The sequence below is a fragment of the Cryptotermes secundus genome, unplaced genomic scaffold (genome assembly GCF_002891405.2).
Source record: "Cryptotermes secundus unplaced genomic scaffold, Csec_1.0 scaffold158, whole genome shotgun sequence".
Taxonomy (NCBI): Eukaryota; Metazoa; Arthropoda; class Insecta; order Blattodea; family Kalotermitidae; genus Cryptotermes; species Cryptotermes secundus.
This window is the reverse complement of record NW_019722427.1, coordinates 392,700-408,660: the sequence shown is the minus strand read 5'-3', so window position 1 is coordinate 408,660 and position 15,961 is coordinate 392,700. Positions and strand designations below refer to the sequence as shown.

At 37.9% G+C, this 15,961-nt stretch overlaps 1 long non-coding RNA gene across 2 annotated transcripts; it reads left to right on the top strand.

The window, feature by feature from the left end:
- Positions 1 to 5,295: 5,295 nt before the first annotated feature.
- Positions 5,296 to 13,619, top strand: LOC111861305. 2 transcript variants are annotated; one of them, XR_002842218.2, is made up of 7 exons: positions 5,296 to 5,442; positions 6,367 to 6,513; positions 7,459 to 7,611; positions 8,815 to 8,896; positions 9,888 to 10,028; positions 11,132 to 11,210; positions 12,699 to 13,619. It is a non-coding gene; the product is annotated as an uncharacterized LOC111861305 (long non-coding RNA). The 2 variants fall into 2 exon arrangements; XR_002842217.2 differs by having other exon boundaries at positions 5,299 to 5,442; positions 6,380 to 6,513.
- The last annotated feature ends 2,342 nt before the right edge of the window (positions 13,620 to 15,961 follow it).

The window sequence follows — 15,961 nt, the reverse complement described above, 5'->3', positions numbered from 1 at the left end:
TCTGTAGCCAGGAATGCTGACCACTAGACCACAGAGGCGGTCATACCACAGAGGCGGTCATACATTTACCAACAATATCTGTATGTCTGCTAAGAATGAATTCATCAATGTATATTATCACTTTTTTATCATACTGGCTGATCTATCCAGCATTGGCTGGGCATGAAGCAAAAAACTGATTTGGGGGTCAATTTCAAGTGTCTAAAGCCTCTTGAGGGAGGTCTAATACAAACATCCAAAAGGGGTGAAAATGGCTTTGCAGAACTAAGGGAGATGCTCCAGATTAGCAGATAAGATGAGGAATGACAGGTATTAAAAGTGAATTGATACTAAGTCAATTCAAGTATTTGTCTCTATATGTATCACTGTTGGGAGCAATGGAAATAGCTTTCTTAAAATGAAGCATTCAAAGACTAAGTAGAAGTTGTATGTTCCATCTACCCCTATTTCCAGCCCTGCCCCAAAACAATAAGAATACCTGGAGAAGGTTGAATCACGAGACCTGATGTAGATGTTTGGCCTTTCACTTTGTGAACAAGTCAGACTTGTTATTAGTATGGAATGGGTCAAAAAGTAAAAAATAATTTTCTACATATTTCATAGAATTTGTTTCATTTTAAGTTATTGGTAAGGTTCATCGTTCATTGTACAGCATGTTAAAATAATTGTAAATTAATCCATTATGTACGTTAAAAATTCTGTGTAAAACAGTCACGCAAGTGAAAAATTAAAATACAGCTAGCCTAAATTAATAAATGCCTTTGGAGGAGGCACAAACAGAATATATTTTAAGAAATTGCATTTTTCTTTTTCCAGTTGTTACTTTTGTATAATTTACATACAAATGAAATTAATGTATATTTATCACTTGCTAGAATAAGAATTCCTGAAAGTATATGTAGAAGAATGGAAGTTTGATTGTATTTTAGTGATAAGTAGAAAAAAAATGTAAAGTTGAAGCAGCATGTACACATATGTATGAAAGGATGTAGAACCCTCTCACTCTTCATGAAGTCATACATTATTCTGTTCATATGACTGAGCATTTGTATCCATGCCATATGCTGTAGGTGTGTGTGCATGTGTAAGCATAGTCATGTCTTTTTCTGAGTCCATTTCTTTGCATTTGAGTGACATCCATGAGGTAATATGATATATACAACTGAGCAATTTGGCTCAAATGATTATGCTTCTAACTATCATTTGGAAGGTAACTGGTTTGAATCTTGGCCAGGACATTGGCTGTCCTGACTACAGTTTTCGTGGTCTTTCCAGGCAAATTCTGGAATAGTTTTCTCCAATTAGGCCATGGCCACCTCCTTCATTTTCCTTTCCCGTTCATTATTTGCTGATTGCCCTCCCATTCAGCTCTATAGTTTGAGCTACTGATGTTATTAAATAAACTGTTAAAAAATGGCATGTAGATGTAACAGCCTGTAATGTGATGGCATCAGAACTAGCAATTAATTCCACTCCTTATCCAATTTATATTACTGATGATGTCTTATTATTATTATTATTATTATTATTATTATTATTTGGAAGGGGTGGGTTTCCCCATGCACACTGCAACCATTCGTTGATCTATTGTGCGTCCTCCTTTAATTATTCTAACTAGTCGCCATGCCCTTCCAGTACTGGTGCTCGCTATCAGCCCCGTTCTGCCAGCGAGGTCGGCCCTCCCTGGCAGTGGTCCCCGATACTTCCCATCTACCGGAGGAATTGGAAACTACTTGGGTGGGAAACTTGCCTAATTTTGCTCAGAGGTCTCCTAGAGACATGAGTATCTTTTACATGCCATAAATCTACGACACGGGACACACGGCTTAAAGTCCCTCCAGGAGGACTTGTTCCCTGAATTTTTCAGCCGGGTTTGAACGCGTGTACCTTGAGTCATGAGGTGGGAATGTTACCCCTAGACTATGGAGGCCGCTTCTGATGATGTCTTACAGTTCACAATATAAAAACTGTAGCTATGAGAAACTTTTGGCATACACAAAATTTTGTTACAAAATTATGATACTGAACATCTTTGTGAATAATAAACCATTTAAGACTGCATAATTTCTCTTGACCTGCCAGACCAAAGCAATTGTAAACAGTTAAAATGACAATGTACATGTATGTTTGTATATTATTTGTCTCTCATGAAAATGGAGTTGCACCCCTTCAAGAGAATCTCACTGAGCTAATTTCATTATTCATGCCACATTTAAACTTTTTTTATTGCTAGTGGTGTGGGACTAAGTCCTTGTACTGTGGTCACTTCTGGCCTATTGTACCAGCCTCAGATGATAGGTGAGGGTGATTGTGGAGCAATTGGTGGAATGAAGATTGGCAGGGGAAACCAAAGTACTCACAGAAAACCTGCCCCAGCACCACTTTGTCCACCACACATCCCACTTGACCAGACCTGGGATTGAACCCGAGTCGCCGTGGTAGGAACATTTAAACGTAACACTGATTCCTATTGGTGATGGATTACAAAATAGGCAATATGTCATTCATCATATAACAAATCCACATTTAATCTGATCTATATCAGAGTTGTAGCCAAGCCAGGGTTGTGCCGTGGTTCCTACTGGATCGCAGTGTGCCACCCAGGCACTTTTATTAAAGGCAATGATGTGAAATATAAAGTTCTTACAGTTTGTCCTATTTGAGGTTATCACAACAATGATCATGAACAAGTGCTATCTTCTGGTCTGACACATTGTGATCCAGTAAAAGTTTATTGTTTAAGAGTAACATACTGCATCCATCTTCAGGGTCAAAGAATATGCCAAGTGTTACTGTGTTTGATGACACAAAGTTTTGATTATGTTAGAAAAATATAATGTTATTAGATGAATATTAACCCCTCAAACTGACAATTAAACCCCTACTAGCTGTAGTGGTATTTAAATGGCAGCAAACCTCACAGCCTAGCAAGGACATACGTGGAATACCAGCTTGAAATGTTAAAGGTGAATTTTCCCATGTGGCTAAACCCCATGGGATGAAAGCATATGAGGGAATAGACATAAATTGACACTAGATTCGAGCAAGTGGTTTCAACTTTCAACTTTATTTTTGTCCATAACTGAAGTGAATACAATTTGACATGTCAAGAAATAATAACGAATACATGACATGTGAAAGTCATATAAAATTTACACAGTGATTTATCACTATAATAATATAGCAACCATTATAAGGAACATAATAAAAAAATACAGGAGACCGAAAGAAAAATGTCAGTAACATAAAACATGTAAACGCAATATTAAAAGTTGCAAACCAAAAGACAATCATCAAGCTAGTCATCAATCTAACATTAGTTGAAAAATTCATGAAAATAGAAAGGGCTGCACAACAAATAATTTTTTAGTTTCCTCTTAAAAACATTAAAATTTTTAATGCTTTTCAATTCAAGGGGAAGGCAATTAAATATTTTACTTCCCATATTAATTACACCTTTTCTGCAACAGTCAGTATTACAAAACTGGACATATAATTTATGTTTATGTATGGTATTGTAGCTGTGAATGTCAAATACTGAGTTGTATATATCTTATTCTTTATTATAAAAAATAAAATCACAAATATATATAATGAGGTAACAGTTAAAATCTTAAATTCACCAAACATATTTTTACAGGATACCATATTATTAACACCTTTAATCACTTTTAGGCATTTCTTCTGTATTTTAAATACAGTTTCAGAGTCCTTACGCCCCCCACCCCAAAAAATACTACCATATTTCAATACAGATTCAAACTTAATAAAATAGACATTTCTTAATACAGGTTGGCTAACTGAGTCACGTAAGGATTTAATCAAATAAAGAGCCTTGTTGAGATTTTGGCATACTCGTTATTATATACTCTGGTTGCTTTATTCCTGCAGAATAGACTTCAGTAGCCAGTGGGTAGGAGGCTGTATTCAACCTAGAGGCAATGTGAATTTGACAATAGAATGTAAAATCCTTGCTCCATGTGAGACTGAAAATCTCATCCAACCCACATTCAGTCACTTGACTAACCTGCCTCTTTGTATATACATACAACCACTGTTTCTTTTTCAGAAAGCTTCCATTAATCACAAGTTATACAAAAGTAGAGATGTTCTTAAATGTTTCAACAAGAAGAAAATACTTCATAAAAAAGATCCCAAAGAAAAGCTAATCATTGTGGCTACTTCTTGACTTCACATTTTATTCATTTAAACTCTGCTTTTAACATCCTGTAAAAAAAGGTAAACTTGTCTCTGTGCCTAACTAATTCAGCACTAGGACATGAAGGCGTAGGGGGAGTGGATGTATAAATCCACTTCTTTTGACCTCGGCTCTACTTGGAGGTGAGTTGTCAGTTTCACACCCCAACTGCTTTATGCCTGGGGGAAGAGCCCTCAGTACCCATTTTATAAGAGGTTTTAACATCCTTTAATACTTTTTAAAAGAAATAATTTATTTTTATGAAAGAAATTGGTAGATTTTTTAAGACATGTGGTATATTATTATAGAAATTGCCCTGGGTTTTGTCATCGTACCCTTAACATGGTAAATGGGTGTGGAACGTGTGGAATAGTGTAGGGGCTACTGTTAATACTGTGTGTTGATAAAAATAATTTTAATACCATGTGCACTTGGGTTAAACGGGATGGTGGGCGGGGATCCGTGGTAGGAAGTCCGTGACAATGAAGTTTTACACAGACACACGCAATACATGGTTTGGCACACCGCGGGGCACAGAGTTCTGAAGAATTATTAAAATATAATTTGCATCCTCAATTCCGGCAGATGGTTTTTCTCGTGAATTCGTCGAAACTTTTATCTCATTATTCATGTGTACATACAGTACTGCTTTCACATATGACCCATGATTCAATAAAGAAATCAAAGCACAGAACTGCTACCATCTAGTGACAAAGGTGACTTGCAGAAACTTATTTAATTAGATTATAGCTGGCGAGACGAGACTTTACTTTTGGTCTGTAATTGAAGTTCTCTTGTTCTTAATGGTGACGACCGTGACCACCGTGACGTTCGCCCTCACCAGGAACATACCGACTGAGCTATCAATCAAGTTTAAAATGTATAAATATTGCATTACCTTTGATCAAAGTTCAAAATTCATTCTGTTTTTCTTCTTGTAGTTTAATGGCACTCAGCATACGAGAGCTGTGTGATGTTGAGTATAAATTATTTTATAAGTTGAATAATTTTGGTGTTTCTACAAAATTATTAGGAGCTGCATAAGAAATTCCCGAGAGATCGATCCATCGATCATCACTCTTATTGATATCCAAAATGGCAGTTGGTGCAGTGGTTAAAGGTGGCGATGAAGTTTTCATCAGTGATGATAGTGAATCAAGTGAGGTAGCCAGTGCTTGTTGTCATAATCAGCACAAAAAATTATTGAACTGCTACAATAAGAAATAAACACGGCCAATCATACTGTAAGTACAGACGCATGTTACTTTCAAAACTAAAAAAAAAAAAGGGGGGGGGGAACTGGGTTCTTGTGTTCATCAATCTCGGCTGGAACATCTGGCTAACCCGACATAGGCTTTTTCATGGTTTTTCACAGTACCACCAGACAAACGTTGATTGGACTTACAAGGGAATGGTCCGATCCGACATATCGAAACCTGCCCTGATTTCCCCCCCACTGCAAGAGTACACACAACAAAATCCACTGTCAAAATTTTAGCTGCTAATACGCACTGCAGGTATTTTTTAAAAATTGCCGAAGTTACTCATTTTTTGTGTACAAGGAACCGCTTGTACCAGAGGTTTGTACAGTGCGTACAATCAAGTGCGCGCCGCGGCTGCAATTTGCCGTGAGTCATACCACCGCAGAACGGATGCAGTCGCGGGGAGGAGTTGCGCGCACTTGATTGTACGCACTGTACAACCCCAGCTGTGTACTTGGTCAGATTACAATGCATTTGTACCATATTATCTGTCTACCGAAGCACCAGAAGCCTAGGCTGTGAGTCAGCCGTATTGCGTCTTGCATACTGCTCTGCTTTGCTAGGGGTGGACATTTCTCCAAGAGTCTGGCAGGCTATAATATTGGCCATGTTCAGCAATTTTTAAAAAATGCTTGCAGTGCGTATTAGCAGCTAAAATTTTGACAGGGGATTTTGTTGTATGTACTCTTGCAGTAAAAAAAAAAAATCAGGGCAGGTTTCGACATGTCGGATTGGACCATTCCCTTGTTAGTATCCCTAATCAGGTGACAAGCACCAAGACTTTTGAATACATTATTTACTAACCATCAACCAATTGATACTATATAGTTTCCACTACGAAGTGTGTTGTGAAAACATGAAAGGAAATGTGGTGCAGGAGCAGTTTTGAATGTTATTAATAATCAGACACAACTTTCAGCACCAGAAGAGATACTGCTCACCATCAAGATTGAGCCGGATGGCAGCGAACTGGAGCTACAGGTAGCCCTCAAGAAAGCACGGAGACTGAAGCTGCAGGAGGCTATTACAGAATCAAAGAACAGTGTAAAAAAGGTACATCACATCGGCAGATTTCCTTTTTAATCCTTCTCACAAATGTTTGGCTGTAGGGGGGTGGGTCATTTCTCTTGTTCAATCAAGGCCATTCTCCCCTTACCTGCCTCTCTGCTTTTCCTCCCTGAGACAAGAGAGGAGCAGCACTGTGGATAGGTGGTGGAAGGCGATGAAATTGTCCCTATCTACAGAATCTTGTGCCATGTTTAGTTCCTACAGGGTATCTCCATATGTTCCAGTTATAAAATGTTGCACAGAACTTTGTAGTAAAGTTCATTATGATGTTTCCTCCTTGGTTACTGTACAAAACCATTGTACCCTAGAGAAACTATATTGTAATTTAACCTGAGGGCTATTAAATTGTTTCTCTCACAGTTTGTTGTGTTGTGCCTCAAACCAGTAAATCATATCTTCACATTTAAGTAATATCATAATCCTTTCTTACTGTGCTACAAACTGAAAGGTCATGAGTTTGATTCCCAGTTAGGTAATTGGATTTTTAGATTGACTGAATCCTTCCAGTCACACTGTGACCCTGGGGCGAACTCAGGCTCTAACAGAAATGAGTACCAGGAATATTCTTGGAGGGGTTAAGGGCGTCCGGCGTGTTAGGCTGATAACCTCACTGCCATCTGTGTGCTTATTGTCGAGAAAGTATGGGAGTCTCTATGTCTCACACCCCTATGGGCCTCCACAGCCTGTTACAGGGAGAGCTCTACCTTTATTTATACTATCATCCTTTCTTGTATTTTGGTTATTGAGACCTGTTATGGCCTCTTGTCAAATAGGCACCAGGGGCTGTTTCCCTGGGTGTGGGAGTGGTACTCACCTCCATCTAGAGCATAACTAATTAAGCATAGGGACAGTTTTGCATTTATGGGTACTACAAAACAGAATTCTCTATAGCTACATAATTTAACTGTTTGTGATTTGTGATGTTTGTAGGTGGCAGAGTCAGTACTGGAGAGAAACTGAGAAGGAAACATGGAAGGTGGTTCTATTGTGCTGAATGCTACTGCAGAATTCTGCTATACGTTGGGTGACGTCCCCATTTATGGTCTCTCTGGCAACAGGGATGAGGACACTCAGGAACTACTTGTGAGTGCAATATAACCATCCGCAGATAAATGTACACTTAGCAAGGCACTTCGATGTAGCACGTGTCAAGACTAGATACAGTCCATTGCCCATGTACAGCTGTTTACTGCAGCTGCAACAGAATTAGAATATATTTTAATTACAGTTAAATTCCTTGATAATGGATATATAAATTACTGAACTGGAAATATCTAACAGAAATCTTAGAAATGAAAGGACTCATTATACAATAAGAATGTGATAGTTGAGATGGTAGAATCTTTTTCTTCTTCTTGGCAAGTGGTGCCACTCAGATTAAAATGCCATATAATGTGATAAGATCCATAAGCATTTTGAAGGAATGTCAGTGGACTTACAGGATGTTACTTCCCAGAAGATAGTGCCTTTCTTAATCTTCTCTACAAGAATCTGAAATCCAGTCTTTTTTTCCATCTTTTATTTCTTTTTTCTCCCTGTACCATGTGCATGATACAAGGATAGAAAATATGCTACTAGGAATTATATGTGAAATTGAAATAGGGATGAATAAATAGCTCAGAATATGACTAAATGAAAAACCAATAGTTCTTGTAATTTTATTCATTGCAAAGTGAATTGAATGTTAATTGTCACAGTATTCTCACTGCAAACTCAGAAGTAGTTTGGCAGGTGTACATTGCTTGGCAAAATGAGAGTGTGTTTCTAATGGATCTGTAACTTTAAAGCATACTAAGATATTAAAGAGACATTTTGGCAAAGAAGTTTCAAGATGGTCAGTATAGTCAGAAGAATTCTGTCTTCTGGGGTATCATCCGAATTTCTGGGGGAACATGTCATCTGAATCTTCAGGTTCAAAGAATAAATGAAACAAGAAGCCGGCATGAAGCAGATAGGAAGCTTGGCTTTGTTACCTGCCAGCGCTGGTTTCTTGCTTGATTTATTCTTCAACCATGAAGATGGAGGCGATGTGTTCTGCAAAAGTCTGTTGACTTTCGACAGACTACATGGCATTATATCCCAGATGACAGAACTCTTCAAAACCACTGCTGTCAGATGCTCAAATCCTACACAGTGTAGTCAGTACTTTACAGTGCAGTAATTTTTTATACAGTGATTGGTGGGTAATCAGTTTGGATTTCAGTCAATCTCAAGGTAATTTTGAATTGGTAATTTTTGGGCTGCGCATTTGTGTTCTGCTAATCTCATAAAAACTTTACATTACAGGACTTTGAGAGGGAAATGATTGAAGAGAAGAAACGTCAGGAAGAAGAAGGTAACCGTGGAGCTAGGAATGAATTTGAGATTGGTGAGTAATTAGCAGATTCTTTAAGTACAACATAGGCCTATTCAAATTAAGCGATATTGACACTTTAGTGTTGGTTTTAATTGTGCGTTTATATTTCAAGTATTTCATAAATGGTGTACCATATTTAATCATATACTGCAGTTTTGTTAAGGGTTTTTGTAGAAACACATTAATCATAACTGTTTAATATTAGTAGCAGTAGGACAGTTGGTTGAGGCACTGTGCTACAAGTTGGAAGGTCATGGGTTCAAGTCCTGACGAGGTCATTGTTTTTTTTTTCAGTTGACCTAATCCTTCCAGCTGCAGTATGGCCCTGGTGTCAGCCCAGCCTCTTAACAGAAATGAGCACCAGGAATTTTCGTGGGGACTAAAGCGCGGCTGGTGCGTAAGGCTGACAACCTCACCACCATCAATGAGCCGATTGTCTAGAAAATGTAGGAGCCTTAATGTCTGACAACCCTATGGACCTCCACGGTCTGCTACAGGGATAACTACTTTTTTTTTTACTGTATAATGTCTTGGTATGTAAATAATGTCACTCATGAAGAATGCTGTCTCCTGGGATGTGTCACTGTATAGATATTATGTAAACTGGTGTTTTGGTGGATCGTATCGCCTCCATCTTCAGGGTATAAAAATCCACAAGCGAGGAACTAGCATGAGCAGGTGCTGCAGACTAAGTCACCTAAGTTGTCCTGTAGCTGTCAAGTCTTCTCTGCAGCAGGCCTTAGGGAAGAGAGTTGTCATGGGGACAAGGATCGGCCACTTGCTTTGATTATGGAGTAGAGTAGGAGATTTTGAAGGGTAAAGATTATCTGAGCTTTGAATACTGTGTCATCTCCTCTATAACTGGATTGCAAGTCTCGTCTTGTCTCTCGGGATTGACCCACTTGAGTATTATGGAGGTGTTCACAATGGTCAAGACAGGACGAAGCAAGCAAGTAAGACTAATTAAGGAATTTAATGTTCAGCATTGCTTTATCTTTTTCAGAGATGATGAAAAGTTTGGACATCGCAAGCGCTACAGTGGTCTGACCTGAGACTTCAAAGAAAAGGAGGGCTACAAACCAAATGTTAAACTCGACTACACAGATGATGATGGAGATGTACTTAGTGCAAAGGAGGCTTTCAGGTTAACACAGATAATAGCATATCTGTTTTAAGATAGGTCACACTGTGGAGGGTAGCCTGTCCAATGGTAGTACATTCTTTAGAGCAGAGAGAGTAAGTGCCATTGTAACAAAAAATTCCAAGGAGGAAGCAGTTTTTCAGTGGAAACAGACAAGATTATATGACTACTGTGTTTATCATCCATGTGTGCCATCCTCACGATAATGTGTGAACCAACTGATGGATTTATGTGAAACTCTGTATTGTCATCATGCCACTCACATGTTCTTTTAGTTGTCTACCATCAGCCATATTTACATAGTGACTGAGTTGGGAGCAACACTACAGACTTAAAGTAGGTCCTTAAGAAAAAGGTCTTGGGGACCTGTTATGCCTATTCAGAAGGTCCTGAGTTCAATCAGCACTTGCATTTGTGTACAGATTCTTCTGCTCACAGATGATGCCTTCACATCTACCAGAGTAAAAGCTTTGGGAATACAAAGGATAACCCCCCCCCCATGTTAAATTGTAGGGTCCCTCTGCTGACCAGCACTATCAAGATTACCCTATCATGGGTGGTGAGGTTATTGCCTTCCACCTCAGATGCTTTCGGTAGAACATTTTGATATATAAATGTTGTTTTGACTTCCTTTTCTCCCATTCTGCATGTGACAGTTTGTAACTAGCCAACATATTGTAACATTTGAGTGTGTAAATACTTTGTACTTGATACAGTTTGTTGTGTAGGCATAGAATGTGGCAGAATGGTTCATTTTGCAGATAGATTGCATGAATTAGGAAGAAACATGCCTTGAAATTATTACTGTCCCATTGTACTTTTATTAAAATATTTTGTGTTAATCATTTCAATCCCTACGACTTTAATGTGCTGTAGCATGCCTATTTCTGGTTATTGGCTGTATGAGTAAGTTGTGTTTGAAAATGGAATGTTACATATTTGTATTCTTTCACAAAATAACAGGTTGAACTATATATGGATGATACCCTTTTCTCTGGCTGAAACTTCAGGATAGAAGGATTTTACATGTTACTTGGAAACATGGCCACATTCTGTAAGATCCTAAAATACAGTGACAGTGACAGTGTCTCTATTTCTAATTTCAGAATTTCTCATGAATTTCATGGAAAGGGACCCGACAAAAATAAAGTGGAGAAGTGAATGAAGAAAACTGAACAGGAAGGAGTGAGTATCAGTCCAGATCTGGTCATGAGCTCTTATTTCTAATACAAGCTGGAAGGTCATGGGTTCAAGTCCTGATGAAGTCATTGGATTTTTTCAGTTGACATAATCCTTCCAGCCACACTATGACCCTGGGGTCGACTCAGCCAGAAATGAGTACCAGGAATATTCTTGGGGGCAAAGGGCGGCCGGCGCATAGGGCTGTGAGCCGATTGTCTAGAAAATGTGGGAACCTCAACATCTCACGCCCCTATGGGCCTCCACGGCCTGTTACAGGGATACCTTAACTTTACTTTTAGTATATTGTAGCACCCTGCTGCACTTCATTTAGTACCAAGTTATTCCCAGTCTCATGTGCAGCATGTCCTTCTGTAAAACTTCCTAAAAGTTATTAACTACATGTTTCAACCTAAAAGGTCATTATCAGGTGTTTTAAAATTATAAATGAGGAAACTGCTGAATGGTGCCCCGTAAGGAAGCAAATTTTAGTTATTGTTACATGTCTACGATTCCACATAGCAGATAGATATCCATCCATACTTCTTGTGCATTCATTTTCTGCTGACTACAAACATACACAGTAGCTTCAATCTCAGGACAGAAGCGAATACTGCAACTTTGTGGCAAGTCAGATGGAGCCTCCTCGTAAAACACACAGCATATTTGTTCAGTTGTCATTAGGCTAGTAGACATAGACACAGACCATGGGTTGGAAATTGGGAGAAATTGATGACTTCAAGCAGCAGACTAACTTAAAGTTTGCCAGCTGTTAGGATAATCAGTGACAGGAGCTGCAGATATTACAGAATGTTTAAGGGCAAACAGACTGTGCCCCATCTGAAAATGATTAAATTGTTCCCCCCCCCCAGTCGATGAAACAGATGAGCTCAACAGACACCCACTCGGAATGCTTAGCCTTTTGCAGCAGAAGCAGAAAGAAATGCAGTCTCCATTTGTGGTCCTTGGTGGCAGTAAACAAACATGAGTATGCTTTTCGTCTGAATTCACTGAAAAAACAACCAGTTCTAATTAAAAAAATTGTATTCATTAACTGACAGACTTAGACATGAGATCACAAGATTACTAGAGGAAACCAGTGAACTAAATTCAAAATTTGTCTAATCTTGACATTGCAAGTAACAGTAATTCATAGCTTTAACTTAAAGGCTGAGTGGATGGGAAGCCATATAGTCATGTCAGTAATGTCACATGGTGATTATACTGCTGCAAAGTAAATATTTGTTTTCGTCTGAGCATGTCACTTGTCTTGTTGTAATTTGTAGACTGTACACTATGAAGTGTCATTTTAATGATGGATTGATTAATAAGACTTTCCTCCCTGGTACTGTGATGCTTTACTAAAAATTTCTGTTTTTGATGCAGAATATGAAATTTCATTTTCAAAAAGAAAACCACCGTGTGAGGTTTTTGTGAGATCTTCAAGTTTTACATGAGCATTACTACATTTTCTTTTATTTCTTTCTTTTTCAGGGCAACCATCTCAAAAATAAAACTGCAAATTCCTCATGTAATGCGCTGGCACCAACTCTGAACTTTGGCGTGGACTTATGTTTTATTGTTTCTTACTGTCTGGAATATCATCTCTCTTTTTAAATAAGACACAGCTTGCACCTGCCGACAGTGCCTATGTGTACTGGAAGGAGGGCCACACAGTTCATGTGACATTCAAATGAATACAGTGCTTCTCCTGCTGGCACCTGTAAGCTGAAAGATACAATTTCTAGTGATTAGTTGCTTGTTTATAGGACATGAGCCAGATGAACAGCCTCTAAGCTAAATCAGACATTAATCAGTAATTTTATTTGGCCTTTCTTGATTGAAATAGCAATATTGTATCCTTCCAAGGGAAGAAAGAAACCCTTGTTCATTGATAGGCCAGTATGAAAAACTGTAAAATTATACAAGCAACAGAATCAGAAGATATACAGTCTACTGCAAATCATTGTAAAGCACCAGTGATATATCACTGAAACATTTGTAATGGGTTATAAAAGTAACTTGGGTCATCCTGGTCTGTCACACTAGTAACTGTATATATAAGGTTTTTAACCACTGCCGAGTGTGATTGATAAAAGTTGTTTTTAGTTTTTCGTCCTTTACATGTTTCGGTCAAAATGACCATCTTCAGAAGGATATTATCAACACGGATGGAAACTGCTGTTACATGGCATACATATATATGTTATAGCTTTTAACTAATATTAAGGTGTACATTGATTTGTTAAAACATCTAAAAAATATTACAATTAGTCTGTTTACAAAATAATGTTCAGTGTTTGTTTTAAAGTAGAAGCAATTTGGTTTCTTGTCCTTACACTTTTGTAATAATTTTAGATGTTTTAACAAATCAATGATATAACATATATATCTATGACTTGTAACAGTAGTTTCCATATGTGTTGATAATATCCTTCTGAAGATGGTCGTTTTGACTGGAACATGTAAAGGATGAAAAATTAAAAACAACTTTTATCAATCCCACTGGATGGTGGTTACAAATCTTATATGCGGTTATAAAAGTCATGTGTTTAATCCACATGCAGATGATGAAGAGTCTTCTGTAGGTATACGAAAACTTGAAAGACACATAGACTTGGCCAATAATAATTTCAATTCATGAAACTATGTAAGACTGATCTTAAGGCATCTTCTTGGAGATGGTGATAATGATTTGAACCCAAAATGAATATATATGTCAATGCTGAACATTATCTGAAGTCTGAATTGTAATCCTGATGTGTACTAATCTTCACTTAAGAAGATACACAGACAGACTACAGGTGTTCTCAAATTTACATTTTTCTTGATATCAGTAATGTATAACTGTAAGTTGACAACCTCAGTCACATATATTCCAGCCACCTAATTATTTAAGACAGTTTCAGTATGTTTTAGTCTTTGTTAATAGAAATTAACTTGAAATCACATTATTACAAAAGTTGTTACATTTGTATATTTCTTCACGAAATAGGGATTATAATTTAAAACATGTACACCTACTCTGTTAGGTGCATGCAGATTATGTTGTTCAGTTAGTGTGGTTACATGCAAGGTTGGAATTATGTATGGAGTGTATCTAGTGATTGAGGCTAGCTCTTTCTGACGGACCCAACAGAATAGGTGTTTTTCCTTCACCTGAGGACGGAAACACATCCAGTTTCCGAAATGTCATGTTTTTATTAGTTATCTTAAAAACCACGACGATTGATAAAGTCCAAAAACCCAATATATCAGTGTGTTATACACCAATGTCAGAATCCTATAGTAACTAGTAGTATTTAAATGTATATCATCTTAGGAAAAATTATATAAAAATGCTTAAATTTCATGACATGTTTGTATGCACTCAGAGTTTCACTGTAAACGTGAGGTGACCACGTGCAGTTGGAACCCAGGCAGGGCCACTGAAGCGTCAGGCCAGTAGGTTTAAATGGTTGTAACGGTAGACTTACAATTTCTTATTAATTTGTACAGATTTCCTAACAGACTCACTACTGTGATGAAGAATTGTTCAAACAACGCTCTGAGAATTGATTTCATTATGTAATGTAATTCATCTGTACTGATCACAGTTCAGTTTAATCAGTACAGCACAATTACTGTATTGTTGTAGTGTGCCACTATTTCTTGTTCATAAATGGAAGTACAGTCATCTACAAGCACCAGTGTTACATGAGAGATTTGAGATATTCATGGCAGTGATCATGAGGAAGTTGGAAGTGACACTGTGTAGGTGGGTAGGAGTCTGCCAACATTTTGGAGGAATGTACTGCCACCTTTGTAAGGGTACATCCTGTCACATCCACAATATTATTGAGGACAAGTCTTCTGAAATGTAATGCTCTGTAATTTGTTTTAACCAACACTGCAGACAAATATACTTCCTCCATCTTCAGGATGGAAAATTGAAGCTGAAGGCATTGTGTTCGTCTGAAATGTCATTAAACTTCTACCAACCTACACAGTATTTTATCCCATGTCTTCGGCCAAATGAAACTGCTGTTTGTGGATGACCTGATTTCATATTGTGAATTCAAACATCTGTACGTACGTAACCTAAATGTCTGATATCTGGAGTCATCCTAAAGATGGAGGCACACATTCCACCTAAACGTTAGTATCCACCTATCAGACTGCAGTGTAGTGTGTTTCACCAGAACCCTGGTATCTGCTTGCCAGACTAGAACACAGTGTTATACCACACAACGTCCCCACCAAGGAACTTGATGATTATACAGCTTTCCAGTTTTGTCAGGAAAATTACATCAAGGACTTGTACCTGAGATGGGGGAACACAAATACTTTTAATTTCTGTGCATCCTGTTGTGTTGTTATATACAATTCTTTATTGGAGTCCATCGTAATGCAGCAACATAATGGTCATGGTTAAAATTACCTAGCTATATGTTTCGGCTACTTAAAGCCATCATCAGGCAAAGCACATGATTACTAATTGTGTCTGAATATAGTAATCATGTGTTTTGCCTGATGATGGCTTTAAATAGCCGAAACATATAGCTAGGTAATTTTAACTTTGACCATTATGTTGTGTTATGACGGACTCCAGTAAAGAATTGAACACACATACATACGATATTTTTGTTGGAACATGCTGGAAAGCATCCACTTGGCAAAGCAAAAGTGGTGGAAGGAAGATATCAAACCAGATCGTGACAAAACTGGGTGTAAGACTGTGGATCGTGATGTGTCCACTGGTGGGCTTTGGTATAAGC